Consider the following 22,906-nt stretch of genomic DNA (forward strand, 5'->3'; position numbering starts at 1 on the left):
ATAGTTAACATGGTCACCTTACCAAAAGCCATCTACAGATTCAAGGCAATTTCCAAGAAATTACCAACATTCCTTACACAGGATGTGAAAGGGCAATTCCCAACTTGATTTGGAAAACAAAATTAACAAAAAAAAATCAATGTAGTTAAAACAGTCCTAAAATGTTAAAGAACTTCTAGAGGATGCTTATTCCTGATATCAAACTGCTCTGCAGCGTGATAGTGATAACACATGATACTACTAGTATGGAAACAAATTTAAGACCAAGAAATGACACTTGCTGTCTGACAAAGGATTCAAAAACAATGTAACTCAGAAAAGAAAATATCTTCAACAAATGGTGCTTGTCTAACTGGATGTTTGCATGTAGAAGAATGTAAGTAGATCTATATCTCCCTGTATAAAAATCAAGTAGACATGGAACAAGGATCTCAAAATAAATCAAGACACACTTAATATAATATAAGGGAAAGTGGAAAATAGCCTTGAACTCATTGGTAATGGAAGCAATTTCCTGAACATAACACAATGGTTCAGGGTCTAAGATCAACAATTGATAAAGGGTACCACATGAAAATGAAAGGCTTCTGTAAGGTAAAGTACACTGTCAATAGGATAAAATGAGAACCTTCAGATTGAGAAATATCTTTATTAGTCCTCAATTGCACAGAGAGCCAATATTCATAATATAGAAAAAATCATTCCCAAAAATCAAATAACACAATTAAAAAATGGTGTACATAACTAAATAGAGATATCTCAACAGAATCTTGAATGGCCAAGGAAAACTTAAAGATATGTTCTACCAGTTTATTTATCTGGGAAATGCAAATCAAACTGATTTTGAGATTCTACCACATACCAATTACAATTGCAAAGATCAAGAACTCAAGGAACAGAGCATGCTGGAAGGGTGAGGATGGGGGTATACTCCTTCAATGTAGGTGATAGTTCAAATTTATATAACCACTCTGGAAATCAATCTGGGGTTTGATTAGAAAATAGGAAATGCTTATTACTGCCCAGTCAACTCTATGATTTCCTGACCAATAGGCAAAAGGTGCTAGACCATACCACAAAGACATATGTTCCACTGTTCCATAGCAGCTTTATTCAAAATAGCCAGAACCTGGAAACAAACTAGATGTTCCTCAACTGAAGAATGGATACAGAAACTCTATTTCCCCCCCAATGGAATATAATTCAACCCTTAAAAACAAGAGCATCGAGCGAGGGCTGCGGCGACGGCCATGGCGGTGGCAGTACAGCAGTGGCTGGTCCAGCTGAAGGGCCATCAGCAGTGGAACCAAGGTGACACAGGGTCCAGTTAGGCCCTGTGCCCATGACCACTGACCTTCGCAGGCCAGCCGGGCTGCAAGCAGCAGCAGATTTATGGTGCCTTTCACTGCACAGAAGCCACTTCAGAACTCTGCCTCCCACCAGTCACGAGAGACTCGCCTCCATCTTGGTTCTGGGACTCCAGAGAGATCAGACAGACTGAGGTACGCAAATATAACCCGAGGCCAACATCGCAGGGGTCTAAGGCCAACAGGCGTTGGCCTGCACCCAGGCCCTGGGCTGTTCAGGGGGGGCCATCAGGGTGCCAACCCAGCCAGGAGTTTTTTGCCTGGGCCCGGTGCGCGTGCCGCCATTTTGCCTACAGGATGCCAGAGAGCTCTAGCAGCTCTAGCATAGCCTGAGGCTAACATAGCAGGAGTCTAGGCCCCAACAGGCCCTGAACTGACCCCAAGAACTGGGCTGCTCAGTGGGCCATCTATGTGTCAACCCACCCAGGAGGTTGTTAGCCCAGAAGACTCTCCCAGCACTTTCAGGGAGCATGTGCACATGCCCACCATCCTGGCCACCTGACAGAACCAATTAACAGTCAGAGCCCGGGGTTAGGGGGTGGGGGCGTGGGACTTTGCTCAGACCTTGGCCTCCCTGGCTTTTGCCAAGACTCAGGGCCTGAGCAGCTAGGCTAGCCTTAGGTGCACCAACCCAGTTGGGAGATCGGCTGACCAGCAGAGTGATCAGCACACGGAAAAGGTCCCGGCAGCATACAACCATCAGCACTCCCTAAAGGTGCAAATGGGCACCATCTGGTTCACAGACACAATCTGGGGCAAAGCACACTAGGGCTGCAAGGGCACCCAAGAGGAGGACAGCACATCAGCAATCTGCTACAGGGGAAACCCAGCCATCCAGTGTTGCAGAAATAGCCCCAGAGCCCCTCAGGAGGCCCAAACACCAGCCAGAAACAAGACCAATTAACTCCAGAGAACAAGATGACAAAGAGCAAACGCAGGAATGCTACTAACAGAAATCTAGGCAATATGGCAGCATCTGAACCAAACACTCCAACATCAGCAAGTCCTGGTTATGCCAACACACCAGAGAAACAAGATTTGGATTTAAAATCACTGGTCATGATGCTGCTAGAAGAACACAAAAAGGACATAAATGAATCTTTTAAAGAAATACAGGGGAACATGAATAAGCTAGAAACCCGTATAATGGAAACACAAAAATCACTTAAAGAAATGCAGGAGAATAAGGCTCAAGAGATAGAAGCCAATACAGAAGAAACACACACACACACAAAACCTTAAAGAAATTCAGGAGAACTTGAGTCAAGAGGCAGAAGTCATGAAAGAGGAAACACAAAAATCTCTTAAAGAATTACAGGAAAACACAAACAAACAAATGATAGAAATGAGCAAAACCATCCTGGATCTAAAAACAGAAGTAGAAACAACTAAGAAATCACAAAGGGAGACAACTTTGGAGATAGAAAACCTTGAGAAGAAATCAGGGGCCATAGATGCAAATATAAAAAACAGAATATAAGAGATGGAAGAAAGAATTTCAGATGCCGAAGATACCATAGAAACCATTGACTCAACAAAGAAAATGCAAAATGCAAAAAGCTGGTAGCCCAGAACATCCAGGAATTCCAGGATACAATGAGAAGACCAAACCTAAGGATTATAGGTATAGATGATAGTGAAGATTTACAACTGAAAGGGCCAGCAAATATCTTCAACAAAATTATGGAAGAAAACTTTCCCAACTTAAAGAGAGAGATGCCTATGAATATACAAGAAGCCTACAGAACTCCAAAAAGACTGGATCTGAGCAGAAATAGCTCTCGCCACATAATAATTACAACCCCAAATGCACTAAACAAAGAAAGAATATTAAAGGCAGTAAGAGAAAAAGGGCAAGTAGCATATAAAGGAAGACCTATCAGAATCACACCAGACTTCTCACCAGAGACCATGAAAGCTAGAAGATCCTGGGCAGATCTCATGCAGACTCTGAGTGAACACAAATGTCAGTCAAGATTACTATACCCAACAAAACTCTCAATCACAAGAGATGGAGAAACCAAGACATTCCATGACAAAACCAAATTTACACAATATCTTTCCACAAACCCAGCTCTGCAAAGAATAATAGGAGGAAAACTCCAATGCAAGGAGGGAAACTACACCCTGGAAAAAGCAAGATAGTAACCTTCCTTCATCAAACCCAAAAGAAGATTACCACTCAAAAATAAAAATAACATCAAAAATGACAGGAAGTAATAATCACTATTTCTTAATATCTCTTAACTTCAATGGACTCAATTCCCCAACAAAAAGACATAGACTAACAGACTGGATAAGGAAACAGGACCCTACATTTTGATGCATACAGGAAACAGACCTCAGGGTAAAAGACAAAAACTACCTTAGAGTAAAAGGCTGGAAGACAATTTTACAAGCCAATGGTCTCAGGAAACGAGCCAGAGTAGCCATTCTCATATCAGATAAAATTGACTTTCAACCTAAAGTCATCAAAAGAGACACTGAGGGACACTTCTTGCTGGTAAAAGGAAAAATCCACCAAGAAGAACTTTCAATTCTGAACATCTATGCGCCAAATGCAAGGGCCCCCTCATACATAAAAGAAACTTTACTAAAGCTCAAAGCACACATTGCACCTAACACAATAATTGTGGGGGACTTCAACACTCCACTCTCCTCAATGGACCAGTCAGGAAAACAGAAACTAAACAGGGACACAGTAAAACTAATTGAAGCTTTGGACCAATTGGATTTGACTGATATTTATAGAACATTTCACCCTAAAGCAAAAGAATATACCTTTTTCTCAGCACCTTATGGTACCTTCTCCAAAATCAACCATATAATTGGTCACAAGACAGACCTCAACAAATACAAGAAGATCGAACTAATCCCATGCCTCCTAACAGATCACTATGGTGTAAGAGTGGTTTTCAATAGCAACAAAAACAAGAGAAAGCCCACATACACATGGAGGCTGAACAACACTCTACTCAATGACACCTTGGCCAAAGAAGAAATAAAGAAAGAAATCAGAGACTTTTTGAATTTAATGAAAATGAAGGCACAACATACCCAAATCTTTGGGACACAATGAAAGCAGTGCTAAGGGGAAAACTCATAGCCCTGAGTGCCTCTAAAAAGAAAATGGAGAGAGCATACACTAGCAGCTTAACGACCCACCTGAAAGACCTGGAACAAAAAGAAGCTATTTCACCCAGGAGGAGTAGAAGATAGGAAATCATCAAACTCAGGGCTGAAATCAATCAAGTGGAAACAAAGAGAACCATACAAAGAATCAACAAATCCAGGAGCTGGATCTTTGAGAAAATCAACAAGATAGATAAACCCTTAGCCAGACTGACCAAAGGGCACAGAGAAAGTATCCAAATTAACAAAATTAGAAATGAAAAGGGAGATATTACAACAGAAACTGAGGAAATACAAAAAATGATCAGATCCTACTACAAAACCCTATACTCAACACAACTGGAGAATCTGGAGGAAATGGACAATTTCATTGACAGATACCAAATACCAAAATTAAATCAGGACCAAATAGATCATCTAAACAGTCCCATAACCCCTAAAGAAATAGAAGGGGTCATAGAAAGTCTTCCAACCAAAAAAAGCACAGGACAAGATGGTTTCAGTGCAGAATTCTATCAGACCTTCAAAGAAGACCTAACACCAATACTCTTCAAACTATTCCACAAAATAGAAACAGAAGAGACACTACCCAATTCCTTCTATGAAGCCACAATTACACTAATAGCAAAACCACACAAAAATCCAACAAAGAAAGAGAACTTCAGACCAATTTCCCTTATGAACATCGATGCAAAAATACTCAATAAAATTCTTGCCAACCGAATCCAAGAACACATCAAAATGATCATCCACCATGATCAAGTAGGCTTTATCCCGGGAATGCAGGGTTGGTTCAATATACGGAAATCCATCAATGCAATCCACTACATAAACAAACTCAAAGAAAAAAACCACATGGTCATTTCATTGGATGCTGAAAAAGCATTTGACAAAATTCAGCATCCTTTCATGCTTAAAGTCTTGGAAAGAAAAGGAATTCAAGGCCCATACCTAAACATCATTAAAGCAATATACAACACACCGGTAGCCAGCATCAAATTAAATGGAGAGAAACTTGAAGCAATCCCACTAAAATCAGGGACTAGACCAGGCTGCCCACTTTCTCCTTATCTTTTCAATATTGTACTTGAGGTATCAGCTAGAGCAATTAGACAACATAAGCACGTCAAAGGGATACAAATTGGAAAGGAAGAAGTCAAGCTATCACTATTTGCAGATCATATGATAGTCTACCTAAGTGACCCAAAAAACTCCACTAGAGAACTCCTACAGCTGATAAACAACTTCAGCAAAGTGGCAGGTTATAAAATCAACTCAAGCAAATCAGTAGCCTTCCTATACTCAAAGGATAAGCAGGCTGAGAAAGCAATTAGAGAAATGAACCCCTTCACAATAGCCACAAACAGTATAAAGTACCTTGCGGTGACTCTTACCAAACATGTGAAAGGTCTGTATGACAAGAACTTCAAGTCTATGAAGAAGGAAATGGAAGAAGACCTCGAAAAATGGAAAAACCTCTCATGCTCATGGATCGGCAGGATTAATATAGTTAAAATGGCCATTTTGCCAAAAGCAATATACAGATTCAACGCAATACCCATCAAAATCCCAACTCAATTCTTCACAGAGTTAGAAAGAGAAATCCTCAAGTTCATCTGGAACAACAAAAAACCCAGGATAGCTAAAACTATTCTCAACAATAAAAGGAATTCTGGGGGTATCAGTATCCCAGACCTCAAGCAATATTACAGAGAAATAGTGTTAAAAACTGCATGGTATTGGTACAGTGACAGACAGGCGGATCAATGGAACAGGATTGAAGATCCAGAAATGAACCCACACACGTATGCCCACTTGATCCTCGACAAAGGGGCAGAAAACATCCAATGGAAAAAAGATAGCCTGTTCAACAAATGGTGCTGGTTCAACTGGATGTCAACATGCAGAAGAATTGGAATTGATCTATCCTTGTCTCCTTGTACTAAGCTCAACTCTAAATGGATCAAGGACCTCCACATAAAGCCAGACACTCTGAAGCTAATAGAAAAGAAACTGGGGAAGACCCTTGAGGACATTGGTACAGGGGGAAAGTTCCTGAACAGAACACCAATAGCATATGCTCTAAGATCAAGAATTGACAGATGGGACCTCATAAAATTACAAAGTTTCTGTAAGGCAAAGGATACCATCAAGAGGGCAAATCGGCAACCAACAAATTGGGAAAAGATCTTCACCAATCCTACATCAGATAGAGGGCTAATATCCAGTATATATAAAGAACTCAAGAAGTTAGACTCCAGAAAACCAAACAACCCTATTAAAAAATGGAGTACAGAGTTAAACAAAGAATTCTCACCTGAAGAACTTCGGATGGCGGAGAAGCATCTTAAAAAATGCTCAACTTCATTAGTCATTAGGGAAATGCAAATCAAAACAACCCTGAGATTTCACCTTACACCAGTCAGAATGGCCAAGATTAAAAATTCAGGAGACAGCAGGTGTTGGTGAGGATGTGGAGAAAGAGGAACACTTCTCCACTGCTGGTGGGATTGCAAATTGGTACAACCACTCTGGAAATAAGTCTGGTGGTTCCTCCGAAAACTGGGCACCTCAATTCCAGAAGATCCTGCTATACCACTCCTGGGCATATACCCAGAAGATTCCCCAGCATGTAATAAGGTTACATGTTCCACTATGTTCATAGCAGCCCTATTTATAATTGCCAGAAGTTGGAAAGATCCCAGATATCCCTCAACAGAAGAGTGGATGCAAAAAATGTGGCATATATACACAATGGAGTACTATTCAGCCATTAGAAACAATGAATTCATCAAATTCTTAGGCAAATGGATGGAGCTGGAGAGCATCATACTAAGTGAGGTAACCCAGACTCAAAAGATGAGTCATGGTATGCCCTCACTGATAAGTGGGTGTTAACCTAGAAAACTGGAATAACCAAAACATAATCCACACATCAAATGAGGTACAAGAAGAATGGAGGAGTGGCCCCTTGTTCTGGAAAGACTCAGTGAAGCAGTATAGGACAAACCAGAACAGGGAAATGGGAAGTTTTGTGTGGGAAAACAGGGGTAGGGAAGGGGACTGATGGGACTTTCAGGGAGTGGGGGTCCAGAAAAGGGGAAATCCTTTGAAATGTAAATAAAAATATATCGAATAAAAAAAAAGAGCATCATAAATTTTGCAGGTAAAATGATGGAACTAGAACATATCATCCTGAGTGAGGGAACTCAGATGCAAAGAAAATGGATATGTACACACAGATAAGTGGTTATTAAATATAAACTGCAATATACCCATGATACATCACTCAGGCTATAAGATGTTATAGTAGAGGGAAATTCCAAGAGCAGATCACTGAATCTCACTTAGACAGGGCAATAAAATAGTCTTAGGAGGAAGGAAGAAGGACAGAATGTGTGGTCATAGGGATGGTTATGGGAATAAGGAAGTCAGAATCAGGTGTGGGAAAGAAAGGAGAAAGGCAAGGAGCATGAATCAAAATCTGAAGGTGCCTGAGTTGCAGTGTAGCAGGACTAACTAGTCAGTTCCAGAGACTTGAGATGGGGGGGTAGTCTCACAGGAGACACAATTTGGGTGACCCTTGCTGAGTAACATAGTAGTGTGGATATGGAACCTGAAGATTCCACCCTGTGTAGACATGCATGAACCCAAGTTTAGGAATAAGGACTCTATCCCACCCACAAAACTGGTGACCCAAAAACTTTCTTTTCTAAAAGAAATTCAGGGATAAATTTTGAACAGAGATTAAAGTAAAAACCAATAACCAATCCAAATTGTGACCCATCACATGGGCAAGCACAAATCCCAGACACTATTAATAATACTCCATTTTCTTGAATACATGAGCCTAGCATAACTGACCTTTGAAAGACTCTACCCAGGGGCTGACTGAAAGAGATGAAGATACCCATAGACATTTATTGGATGGAGTTGGAGAACTCTTATGGAAGAGTTGGAAGGATTGATGGCCCTGACATTGATAGAAACTCCATAGGAAGACCAAACAGAGTCAACTAATCTGAATACCTGGGTGCTCTAAGAGACTAAGACTCCAAGCAGAGAGCATACACAAGTTGGTCCGATGGCCCAGTCATATATGTAGCAGGTGTGCAATTCTGTCTCCATAAGGGTTCACCAACAACTGGAGTAGCATCTGCCTTGAAAACTGCAGCTTGATTTTGAATTCCATTCCCAGCAGTTTCGCCTGGTTTGGCCTTGATGGTAGAAATACAGCTAAAGCTACAGAGAATTTATCTGTTAGATGGGGGGTGGGGGGGGGGGGAGATACCAAGGGAGCATCCTTTCAGAGGAGAATGAGAGAAAAAAGAAGGTACTCTGTGAGGGGGAACTGGCAGGTGGGAGAGTTTGGTTTGTAAATGAATGAATGAATAAATAAATAATTGCATAAATAAATACCAAAATACAAACAGAAATAAATATAGAAATATGTAAAATCTAACTCTGCCAATGCCAATCCATGATGGCACTTGTATACAGAGGGATACTAGAGAAAACTGGGAGGTGTAGCAGAATTTTTCCTTAAAGGAGTGCTACCCGTTATTTATTGTAGATGAGAGTAATGGTTCTTTGGTAATCAACAAGTATTATCCTAAATGAAAACCCATATTTTGTTGTAAGAAGCCACATAGCGTGTCAATGCTGTCTGTTATCCACATCCAGGGAATCTGATGCCTTTTAACTTTGATGTGGATCATACCAACCAATGGTTCACATACATGCATGTAGGCAAATACTCACAGACAAAATAAAGTGAATAAATCTTATTTACAACATTTAAAAACTTCCAAGTATAAATCAAATTCCTTTTAGGTCATTTTTGATGAATCTAGAATCATGACAGTAATTATAAAAGGAGAATTGGTAAGGATTCAATGACTATTTTGTGCTAATTTGTGAACTATGTGTTCAAAACCATGCAAAGTTGATAACTTATTCTCTATGAGTTCAATTTCATGATAAATTGAAGTATTATATTCTTAGATGAATAAGGAGATTCTATACAGCTAACAATGTCTTCCAAGAACAAAGCATCAAAGATCAAGCATAAGTTTTAAAGGCCAGGAGCCATTTAACATGATAACATAATAAATATAATTATTTTTACATCTAAATAAAAGGTGAACAAAACTCATAACTGCTGTTGTTTCATCAAAGGTTTCAATGTACACATACTTCACAGAACACTATGGATAGGTGCTAATACCACAGTGATATTTACCTGTTTCATTGGAAACCTCATTTTTAGCAAAGGGAGTACATTTATAACAACAGGCAGCCTTACCCTCCTGGGGGGATTTTCTGAATTCAGGAACACAGCTCTCACTGCACAAAAATGAGGAATCTGAGAATTAAATGCCCAAAAGAAAATATTCAGTTTGCACAGTTTTAAGCCACTAAAAATATAATAAAATAATTAATAATAAGAGCATATTTTATATTTATAATTTCAAAATGTAGATTTTTCACTCCTCCTTTTAAATGGTATTCTTTCCAAAATTCAGTGTGTTAAAACCATCATCTAGTGAAAACATATCTCTGAACAATTGTGGAAGTGTAAGACATAGGGCAAAATAAGAGGCCATTAGGTCACCTGAGTCCATATCTACAATAGTATCTAGAGTGACAACCATTTCCAACTGTGTGTTTTGTTATCATGGGCCAGATAAGAGTTTTCATAATAGTGGTAGTTAATATCTGTTTGAATATAACCTTGTAAGGTTCAGATTTACAATACAAACAATTCTTTAGACCTTCAGGTGAAAAAGAACCGACACCAAGTTTCTTGAAGAAGCAAAACTTACTCTAAAAGCTGACAATTCCATTTTATTGGTTTTTTTTATCTTGAACAGAATGTAAAACAGTAAGGGTTGCAAACACCACTATACACTTCAATCTATTTTCCAATTGACAGAAAAAGCAAGGTGAATTTCTTAGGTGCCTGTATCCATGATTACTTAAATATTGAAAGACTTGTTCCATGTCATGAGGTACAAGTAAACTTTGTTTTTCTGAGCAATTGTTTCCTCTTTCAGCAGGAACACATGCAGATAACACATGCACATGCATCTCCATGCTGCTGTGCATTTCCCTGTGCAAGAACACTAAAAGTCAAATGGCAATGCACTGACTGACATTTTCTACTCTGGAAGTCATAGTAATACCTTAGTTAGTAATAAACAGATATCATACATATTAACCATGGAGAAATGTATGAAAAAAGTGATTGTTCATTATGAGGCAACAAAGACTTTCTATTGACAGGCTTCTTGTTTTTGTTTGTATTAATGGACACTGCATAAGGGACCAGTATTCATTTCATTCACAAGTGTTTATTTATGCAGCAGTCAGTCCAATGATATAAGATCCAACATACCTCTGTAAATCCTGTAGCCCATTATATCATGTCATCAAAGAAAGACAGTTGTTGCCATTGTGGACCTTTGGGAGAAAAGACTCCAATTTTAATCTTTTTTCTGAGGACATTTGGAAAATTAACAAAATTAAAAATTTCATATTCTGCATCTAATTTCCACTTGACTTCCATCACCACTTTTAAAATTGACATTCTGGAGAAAAGGGTTGAGCTAAAATAGATGCAAAGCATTCTAGTAGAATTATTCCCAGTAAATATTCAATAGAATCATTTTTTAAAAAGAATATACAGAGGGAGTGACCCCCCCACTCACCATCTTTGTTCTATAACAGAGCAGTCTGAGAACACCTGGTTCACCTTGAAAACCCAAGTATAACATTTCCTGAGGCAAGACTGAGCAGGGCTCCAAAGGCACAAAAGAGAAAGGCAGCATATCAGTAATTTGTGCCAGAGGAAACATAGTCATCCAGTGTCTCAGAAATAGCCCTAAAGGTCCACAATAGGTTGTGGCACTAGTCAGTGACAATAAGACCATCTAACACCAGTGAGAACTAGATGGCTAAAGGCAAGTATAGGAACATTGCTAACAGAAACCAAGGCATTATGGCAGCATCTGAACCCAATTCCCCAACAATAGCAAGTCCTGGATACCCCAACATACAAGAAAAACAAGAGTTGGATTTAAAAGCACTGGTAAGGATGCTGTTAGAGGAACACATGAAGGACATAAATCTCTTAAAGAAATTCAGGAGAAAAATGATCAAAAGCTAGAAGCCCTTACAAGGGAAACACAAAAATCACTTAAAGAAATTCAGGAAAATATGGGTCAGAAGTTTGTAGCCAATAAGGAGGAAATGCAAAATTCACTTAAAAAATACAGGAGAAGTTTGATCAACAGGCAGAAGTCATGAAAGAGGAAACACAAAAATCTCTCAAAGTATTAGGGGAAAACACAAACAAACAAATGACAGAACTGATCAAAAACTTCCAGGATCTGAAAACAGAAGTAGAAACAACTAAGAAAGCACAAAGGGAGACATCTTTGGAGATAGAAAACCTTGGGAAGAAATCAGGGACCATAGATGCAAATATCAACAACAGAATACAAGAGATAGAAGAAAGAATCTCAGATGCCGAAGATGCCATAGAAACCATGGACTCAACAGTCAAAGAAAATGCAAAATGCAAAAAGCTTGTAACCCAAAACATCCAGGAAATCCAGGAAACAATGAGAAAGCCAAATTTAAGGATTATAGGCATTGATGAGAGTGAAGATTCACAACTTAAAGGGCCAGCAAATATCTTCAACAAAATTATGGAAGAAAACTTCTCTAACCTAAAGAGAGAGATGCCTATGAATATACAAGAAGCCTACAGAACTCCAAACAGACTGGACCAGAACAGAAATACCTCCCGTCACATAATAATCAAAACCCCAAATGTACTAAACCAAGAGAGAGTACTTAGGGCAGTAAGAGAAAAAGGGCAAGTAACATATAAAGGAAGACCTATCAGAATTACACCAGACTTCTCACCAGAGACCATGAAAGCTAGAAGATCCTGGGCAGAGCTAATGCAGACTCTAAGAGAACACAAATGCCAGCCAAGACTACTATACCAGGTGAAACTCTCAATCACTATAGAAGGAGAAACCAAGATATTCCATGACAAGACCAAATTTACACAATATCTTTCCACAAACCCAGCCCTACAAAGGATAATAGGGGGAAAACACCATTATAATGAGGGAAACTATAAAAAGCAGGATATTAAGCTTCTTTCATCAAACCCAAAAGAAGATAACCACACTAGTATAAAATTAACATCAAAAAATGATGGGAAGCAATAACCACTACTCCTTAATATTTCTTAACATCAATGAACTCAATTCCCCAATAAAAAGACATATACTAACAAACTGGTTACGTAAACAGGACCCTACATTTTGCTCGATACAGGAAACACAACTCAGTGTCAAAGACAAAAACTACCTTAGAGTAAAAGGCTGGAAGATAATTCTACAAGCAAATGGTCTCAGGAAACAAGCTGGAGTTGCCATTCTAATATCAGATAAAATTGACCTTCAACCTAATGTCATCAAAAGAGACATGGAAGGTCACTTCTTGCTGGTCAAAGGAAAAATACACCAAGAAGAACTCTCAATCCTGAACATCTATGCCCCAAATACAAGGGCTCCCTCATTCATAAAAGAAACTTTACTAAAGCTCAAAGCACACATTGCACCTAACACAATAATTGTGGGTAACTTCAACACTCCACTCTCATCAATGGATAGATCAGGAAAACAGAAACTAAACAAGGAGACAGTGAACCTAATTGAAGCTTTGGACCAATTGGATTTTATATATATATATATATATATATATATATATATATATATATATATATATATATATATATAAATTTTTCATCCCAAAGCAAAAGATTATACCTTTTTCTCAGCACTTCATGGTACCTTCTCCAAAATCGATCATATAGTTGGTCACAAGAGAGACCTCAACAAATATAAGATGATTGAAATAATCCCATGCCTCCTATCAGATCACTATGGAGTAAAAGTGGTATTTAATAACAATAAAAACAACAGAAAGCCCACATATACATGGAAACTGAACAATACTCTACTCAATGATACCTTGGTAAAGGAAGAAATAAAGAAATCAAAGATGTTTTTTAGAATTTAACGAAATTGAAGGCACAACATACACAAATCTATGGGACACAATGAAAGCAGTGCTAAGAGGAAAATTCATAGCTTTAAGTGCCTCCAAAAAGAAATTCGAGAGAGCATACACTAGAAGATTAACGGAACAATTGAAAGCCCTGGAACAAAAAGAAGCTAATTCACCCAGGAGGAGGAGAAGACAGGAAATCATCAAACTCAGAGCTGAAATCAATCAAATAGAAACCAAGAGAACCATACAAAGAATCAACAAAACCAGGAGCTGGTGTTTTGAAAAAATCAACAAGATAGATAAACGCTTAGCCAGACTAACCAAAGGGCACAGAGAAAGTATCCAAATTAACAAAATTAGAAATGAAAAGGGAGATATTACAACAGAAACTGAGGAAATTCAAAAAACATCAGATCCTACTACAAAAGCCTGTACTCAACACAACTGGAGAATCTGGAGGAAATGGACAATATTAGGCAGATACCAAATACCAAAATTAATCCAGGATCAAATAGATCATCTAAACAGACCCATAACCCCTAAAGAAATAGAAGGGGTCATAGATAGCCTTCCAACAAAAAAAGCACAGGACCAAATGGTTTCAGTGCAGAATTCTAACAGACCTTCAAAGAAGACTTAATACTAATACTCTTCAAACTATTCCACCAAATAGAAACAGAAGGGACACTACCCAACTCCTTCTATGAAGCCACAATTACACTGATACCAAAACCACACAAAGATCCAACTAAGAAAGAGAATTTCAGGCCAATTTCCCTTATGAATATCGATGCAAAATTACTCAATAAAATTCTTGCACACCGAATCCAAGTACACATAAAAATGATCATCAACCATGATCAAGTAGGCTTTATTCTATGGATGCAGGGATCGTTCAATATAAGGAAATCCATCAATGCAATCCACTACATAAACAATCTCAAAGAAAAAAACCACATGATCATTTCATTAGATGCTGAAAAGGCATTTGACAAAATTCAGCATCCTTTCATGCTAAAAGTCTTGGAAAGAACAGGAATTCAAGGCCCATACCTAAACATAGTAAAAGCAATATACAGCAAACCGGTAGCCAGCATCAAACTAAATGGAGAGAAACTTGATACAACCCCACTAAAATCAGGGACTAGACAAGGCTGTCCCCTCTGTCCATATCTTTTCAATATAGTTCTTGAAGTCCTAGCTAGAGAAATTAGACAACATAAGGAGATCAAAGGGATACAAATTGGAAAGGAAGAAGTCAAACTATCACTATTTGCAGATGATATGATAGTACACTTAAGTGACCCAAAAATCTGCTAGAGAACTCCTACAGCTGATAAAGAACTTCAGCAAAGTGGCTTGCTACAAAATCAACTCAAGCAAATCAGTAGCCTTTACATACTCAAAGGATAAACAGACTGAGAAAGAAATTAGGGAAATGACACCCTTCACAATAGCCACAAACAGCATAAAGTACCTTGGGGTGACTCTAACTAAACAAGTGAAAGACCTATATGACAAGAACTTCAGATCTCTGAAGAAGGAAATCGAATAAGACCTCAGAAAATGGAAAAATCTTCCATGCTCATGGATTGGCAGGATTAATATAGTTAAAATGGCCATATTGCCAAAGGCAATCTACAGATTCAATGCAATCCCCATCAAAATCCCAACCCAGTTCTTCATAGAGCTAGAAAGAGCAATGCTCAAATTCATCTGGAATAACAAAAACCCAGGATAGCTAAAACTATTCTCAACAGTAAAAGAACTTCATGGGGATTCAGTATCCCAGACCTCAAACTTTACTACAGAGCAATAGTGAAAAAAAAAAAAAACTGCACGGTATTGGTACAATGTCAGGCAAATGGATCAATGGAATAGGATTGAAGGCCCAGAAATGAACCCACATACCTATGGTCACTTGATCTTTGACAAAGGAGCTGAAAGTATCCAGTGGAAAAAAAGATAGTCTTTTCAACAAATGGTGCTGGTTCAATTGGAGGTCAGCATGCAGAAGAATGCGAATTGATCCATTCTTCTCTCCTTGTACTAAGCTCAACTCCAAATGGATCAAGGACCTCCACATAAAACCTCACACACTGAAACTAATAGAGACGAAACTGGGGAAGACCCTTGAGGACATGGGCACATGGGAAAAGTTCCTGAATAGAACACCAATAGCTTATGCTCTAAGATCAAGAATTGACAAATGGGACCTCATAAAACTACAAAGTTTCTCTAAGGCAAAGGACACTCTCAGAAGGACAAAACGTCAACCAACAGATTGGGAAAGGATCTTTACCAACCATAAATCTGACAGAGGACTAATATCTAATATATACAGAGAACTCAAGAAGAACCAAATAGAGAACCAAATAACCCCATTAAAAAGTGGGGTACCGAACTAAACAAAGATTTTTCACATGAAGAACTTCGGAGGGCTGAGAAACACCTTAAGAAATGTTCGACATCATTAATCATTAGGGAAATGCAAATCAAAACAACTCTGAGATTTCACTTCACACCAATCAGAATGGTTAAGGACAAAAACTCAGGAGACAGCAGGTGCTGGCGAGGATGTGGAGAAAAAGGAACACTCCTCCACTGCTGGTGGGATTGTAAGATGGTGCAACCACTTTGAAAATCAGTCTGGCGGCTCCTCAGAAAACATGGCACTTCCAGAGGACCCTGTTATACCACTCCTGGGCATATACCCAGAGGATTCCCCAGCATGTAAGAAGGACACATGCTCCAGTATGTTCATAGCAGCCCTATTTGTAGTAGCCAGAAACTGGAAACAACCCAGGTGTCCCTCAACAGAGGAATGGATACAAAAAAAATGGGGTATATTTACACAATGGAGTACTATTCAGCCATCAGAAACAATGAATTCATGAAATTCGTAGACAAATGGATGGAGCTGGAGAACATCATACTAAGTGAGGTAACTCAGTCTCAAAAGATCAGTCATGGTGTGCACTCACTGATAAGTGGATAATAACCTAGAAACTTGGAATACCCAAGAAATAATCCACATATTAAATGATGTCAAAAAAGAACAGATTAAGAACAGAGGAGTGGCCCCTGGTTCTGGAAAGACTCAATGCAACAGTATAGGGGAATAACAGAACAGGGAAATGAAAAGGAGTTGATGGAGGAACAGGGGGAGGGAAGAGGGCTTATGGGACTTGCGGGGAGTGGGGACCCAGAAAATGGGAAATCATTTGAAATGTAAATAAAGAATCCATCGAATAAAAAAAAAAGAATATGAATGAAAAAATGTTTCTTATTGACAATAATCCCTCATTAGAAATGTAAGCTAAAGGAAGCTATTACTTGTTATTATGACAGATGTCCCCAAATTAACAGTATCATAATGTTTCAAACCTGGCTGTCAGCATCAAAAAAATCTCCTCTCTCTCTCTCTCTCTCTCTCTCTCTCTCTCTCTCTCTCTCTCTCTCTCTCTCTCTCTCTCACACACACACACACACACACACACACACACACACACACACACACACACAAACACACACACACGACACCAGATTTATCAAAGCAATATTGTATGAGATAAATGTTTATAATCTTGAGATGATAGTCAGATTCAATTTGTACATTTTGGTTTGCATTTCCAAAGTGTAATAAAATGATCAGTTAGGTAATACAGGCATCACTTCAGTATTTGAAAATTAAGGGTCTATTATCATTGGTCAATTTAGAGTCAATAATCTAGTTTTTTCTGAAATATTCATAGATATAAGTGGATTTCAAGTTGAATATTTTCTGATGAGAAAACAAGGTGATTATTTGTAATACAATAGTTTTTTGACATCATGCATCAATTTCTTATTATTTTCCTCCATAAATCATGGAAAATAGCACAAGTGTATGCAATAAATTTAGAAAAGTAATTGCATACAAACTCATTTTGCTATTTGTAATATCTTCTAGAAAGTATTATAGTATATTGAGTAATTTATGTAGACTACATACAGCACAGTGCTATAGTTAAAAGGCAGAGCAAGAGAAATTACCTCCCATGGATATGCATTCTTCTCTGAGATTTGATGAGAATAAAATTGTGTTTGCTGGAGAGTCATTTCATGGAGACTGTGAGCCACAGCATACACAGAATTGTATACATTGTAACACCCCTCAGTCACTTCCATGAGCCAAATATTTACAGGCAGATATTCCAAAGAAATATTGTGTTGACAGTTTCCCAATATTTTACAATCAGGCACAGAGATAGAGCAATTGAAATTTTTATACCAAAGAACAGCAAGAAAATGGTCTTCTGGGTATTTGGAAGGGTTATAGTTCCTGACAAACGTTTGAAAATCATGTATCTTGTCACGATGTTGTACAAAAAGGAGGGTCCCATGCAAAGAATCAAACAGAAAATAATTTGCTACAAGGCCTATATTCCATTGTGAATTCATGACCCATACTTTCCATGTTAATAACAGCATAAACTGACTAAGCATTTTAATATAAGAAGATTCAGTGTCATCATAAACAACAACAATCTTTTCAGTTGATTTAATGATTATCTTTAGAGTCTCTCCAGATCCTACGTTAAAGGATGTCAAGATTTCTGGCATAATTTTTAGAAAAGCCACACACACTCCATTTCTGTCCATCTCTCTTCTGAAGTCTGAGAGAATCTGTGTTCCTTTACTGTTATCTGTGAGGATGAGTCCAACCCAGGTCCAGCTGAAATGAAGCGTCAAAGATGCAACGCCAAATGCAAGTAATGTGTCCTTTGTGGGTGTCTGGTAAAGAGAGGAGAACTGGCTTCTATCAGTTAGGGTCATCTGAAAAGGCCCAAAATCAAGCTGAATCAGAAACAGGAATGAATACATTAATATAGGACCAATAATAGACTTGAAGGAATATTTGGAATGGTGTTTTTTTGTGTTTAAATTCTCTTATCATCCTGGTCAAATTTATTGAGAAATTTTTGACAAGATAAAACATTTGAAAATATTCAGTGTAGCTTCCAAATTTTTCTTCTTTATCCTAAACAAAGACTACATGAACAAATGCCTCACTTCTCTCTGGTTGATGATAGTTTGGTCTTGTTCCCTTCCATTACAAATCATCTTTAATATCAAAAGTTTAATATGGTTTTCTATTTTCTCAGACCTCTGTTTCTCACCTGTGGATATTTGTAGAGACCCAGCAGTCTCCCAATATTTGCAGATGTTGTCCAGGATGTTCCTGTTAGTACAGCAACAGCCTTGTTCTTCCTTTGATAGGAATAATTTGGAATGTTTATTCCCATTCCTGTGAGCCAAGTCAAAGCTTGCAGAATAATAATCTCTTTCCTTCTTTGGTCAATATAAAGTTCAAATCCTAGAGATGTGTTGGATAAAAGATGTGGGTTCCTAATTATCTCTTCAATGGCAAATATGAAGGCCAACAAATATAGGTAGATTTTGAAACTGAACCTACCGAAAAAAATTGTTCAACATGGATGACAATGAATCATACCATACTATCTTAAAGTTCAATGTGATGACTTTTAAAATTTCAATGCCATCTTTTTAAAATAAATAATTTCTTCACATTATTGGTTAAATTTAAAATGGCCCTCATATTAAGCAAATGATAGTTAATTTTGCAAATTCTGGTAAATTTATAATTCTGAAGAGGACCTATTTATTGGGTCAATAGAATCTGTGGAATCTTCATGAATAGATTCATATTGTGTATCTACTAGAATTTTCAGCTGAAAGGAAGTAATCAGCAAATTGTATCTTCTAGAACCAAACATAAAATCATCTGTACCACAGCTTACATACCATTGTGAAATACGAATCGTATTTTCCATGTTATTTACTATTTTATCTGATTTCAAATCATAAGAGGTAAAGATTCAGTGCCATTATGAATAATAACAAAATATGCAGCTGATGTCATGATTAGCTGGATAGTATCTATGGATCTATAATCAAAGCCATTCAAATTTCTTGGCATCATTTTTAGAAACGCCTCACACACTTTATTTGCATCCATCTCTCCTCTGAAGTTTTAAAGAATCTGAATTTGGGATTCACCAAATCCTTAATGCATTGTACTCTAAAGCCACAGTGCTCCCCCTCCCCCATGCGTTCCTTTCAAAAGCACTTACCTAGAAAAACTTATTTCTGTCAGTTTTTTTTTAATTAACACACAATGCTGCTTCTGGTAACATCTCCCTGTGTCTTTTATTCATGTATATATACATAAATACCAAATCAACATGAGGATGTGATTCTGGTGAATTTGTAATATCCAATGATAGCATACTACTCTGAATGGATTTTCTTCAATCCCACTGCCATATTCTCTTTTTGCAGACCCATATAATTGAGAACATGATAGCAGAGGGAGCTTATCCGGATTTACAGTCTACAGTCATGACTTGAATCCTCTGGTGTTTGCTGTTCTGTGTGAGATCAGTTTGTCTATTTTTCCTCATTTATATTTCTTTTTTCTTTCTCTCTCACAGTACTTTACTACTCCAAAGAAATCAGATTGCACATGACACTCGAATTTCATGATGAAAAATATGTCTTTTTTTCTATGGGCTGAGGTCACATAAAACAGTAAACAACTGTTTTATTTGCTGTATGCTTCACTTGGAGATACTCAACACAGAAGTCACCATGGGACTTGGTGGCAATTTTACATAATGATATAAAAAGAACATGTAACCTATGACTCCAATACACACATGCTTCATGTGACCATGTAGCACATGTAAAATGGAGGGGGGGCACCATTTTATTTCATGCTCCTACTTAGTGCCAAAGGTAAAACTATGTATACTAAGGATATCTATGTTAAGTTACCCCTTCATAGTGAAAAATATGAAAATAGAAACCTGTCAAATAATAATTACCAAAAAAGCTGAAAGCAAGGATTGAAAAATTTCTTAAGTTTTAGCATCTCATAATGAAATATTGAGTTAGGAATGTAGCTCACGTATTTTTCATTTCCGTCACAACCAGTTTTCCTGATCTCCATCGAAAGGTCATTGAAGAGAGCCTGATAAGATGATGGGATCTGATAGTCTCTGAGGTATGTGATTTTATGCAAATCCATTGAGCATGGTGACCAATGGTAGCTTCTAATACTACAGATTAATATATGTGGCTGTGGTATATCTGCCCTGTGATTTGTCTTGTTATATCGATCCTGATCCTAGGAACAAATGAGTATATGAATACCTCCAAACGTACACTCATACTCATGCCCAAGCACACATATAAAAGATTTTTCTCATGATAAATGTCTCTTCATTGTCAGGTACTCACCCAATTAACACATAAACTGACATGAGATGTGCTGTGAATTAGTGTTCTTTTCTTTTGTATGAGTTTAAGATGCCTATGGAATTTATATAATGAGAAATTTGGTTCAAAACAGAATAGGTATAAAGATTGTTTGTAACATCACAATATTTAGTATATTTGAGTATGAAAATCATTACTGTACCTTCGAGGACAACACTGGCCAATAAATATGAAAAAGAAGAGAACCACCAAGACTTTAAGCATTTAGATTCCCAGAGATAAGCATGAAAACTAGTGTCACAAAACTGACAATTGCAATTGGGGGAGTCCTGGATATTGTCTATTTGCTGTTCTCAATGACTATTTTTATTGATAAAATGTAAATCAGGTTGACTGCAAACTGATTTAATTTTGTATAAAGTTTTCTTGAAGAAATCTCACTAAATTCAGCAATTAGACAACAAAAGGAAGTCATACAAATTGGATTGGAAGAAGTCAAGATATCACTATTTGCAGATGATATGTTTTAAGTCAAGATATCACTATTTGCAGATGATATGATTTAAGTGATCCCAAAAATTCCACCAGAGCTGGAAAGCCCTACAGCTGAAAAACAACTTCAGCAATGTGCTAGATATAAAATTAACTCAAACAAATCAGTAGCCTTCCTCTACTCAAAGAATAAGCAGGCTGAGAAAGATATTTGGGAAATGTTATCCTTCACAATAGTCACAAATAATAAAACATATCTTGGTGTGACTCTAACCAAGAGTGTGAAAGACGTGTATGACAAGCACTTCAAATCTCTGAAACAAGAAATCATAGAAGACCTCAGTGGATGGAAAGATCTCCCATGCTCTAGGATTGGCAGGATTAATACAGTAAAAATGGCCATCTTGATGACAGGAATCTACAGATTCAAAGGAATTCCTATTAAAATTTCAACTCTAATACTTCATAGAGTTAGAAGGAATTTTCAATCTGAAAATTCACCTGGAATAACTAAAAACCCAGGTTAGCAAAAATAATTCTCAAAATGAAAAGTCTGGGGGAATCACCACCATTCCTGACCTCAAGATATATTACAGAGCAATAGAGATAAAAACTGCATTTTATTGGTACAGAGATCCACAGGAAGATCAAGGTAATAGAATTGAAGACCCAGAAATGAATCCATGATCTTATGGTAACTTAATCTTTGAGAGAGCTGGTAAAACTATTCAGTATAAAAAAGTTAGCACTTTCAACAAATGGTGCTGGTTCACCTGGAGGTTGGCATGTAGAAGAACACAAAATTGATCCTTTTCTCCTTGTGTAGAGCATAAGTGCACATGGATCAAGGACCTCCACATAAAACCAGATACAGAGAGACTAATAGAGGAGATAGTGTGGAAGAGCCACGAACATATGTTCTCACGGGAGAATTTCCTGCCTTATTCTCTATGTTCAAGAATCGACAAATGGGACCTCATAAAATTGCAAAGTTTCTGTAAGGTAAAGGAAACTGTCAATAGTACGAAACAGAAGGAACACTACCCAATTCCGTCTACGAAGCCACAATTACGCTGATACCAAAGCCACACAAAGATCCAACAAAGAAAGAGAACTTCAGACCAATTTCCCTTATGAACATCGATGCAAAAATACTCAATAAAATTCTTGCCAACCGAATCCAAGAACACATCAAAACGATCATCCACCATGATCAAGTAGGCTTTATCCCGGGAATGCAGGGTTGGTTCAATATACTTCCGGAAATCCATCAATACAATCCACTACATAAACAAACTCAAAGAACAAAACCACATGGTCATTTCATTGGATGCTGAAAAAGCATTTGACAAAATTCAGCATCCCTTCATGCTTAAAGTCTTGTAGAGAACAGGAATTCAAGGTCCATACCTAAACATAGTAAAAGCAATATACAGCAAACCGGTAGCCAGCATCAAACTAAATGGAGAGAAACTTGAAGCAATCCCACTGAAATCAGGGACCAGACAAGGCTGCCCCCTTTCTCCTTATCTTTTCAA

The 22,906-nt window shown here is 37.7% G+C and overlaps 1 pseudogene; it reads right to left on the reverse strand.

Annotated features, from left to right (window-relative positions):
* LOC127672473 (vomeronasal type-2 receptor 116-like) overlaps positions 1-20,685 on the reverse strand; it is a 34,033-nt pseudogene extending 13,348 nt beyond the window's left edge.
* Positions 20,686-22,906: the final 2,221 nt, after the last annotated feature.

The sequence above is a fragment of the Apodemus sylvaticus genome, chromosome 22 (genome assembly GCF_947179515.1).
Source record: "Apodemus sylvaticus chromosome 22, mApoSyl1.1, whole genome shotgun sequence".
In the NCBI taxonomy this organism is placed as follows: Eukaryota; Metazoa; Chordata; class Mammalia; order Rodentia; family Muridae; genus Apodemus; species Apodemus sylvaticus.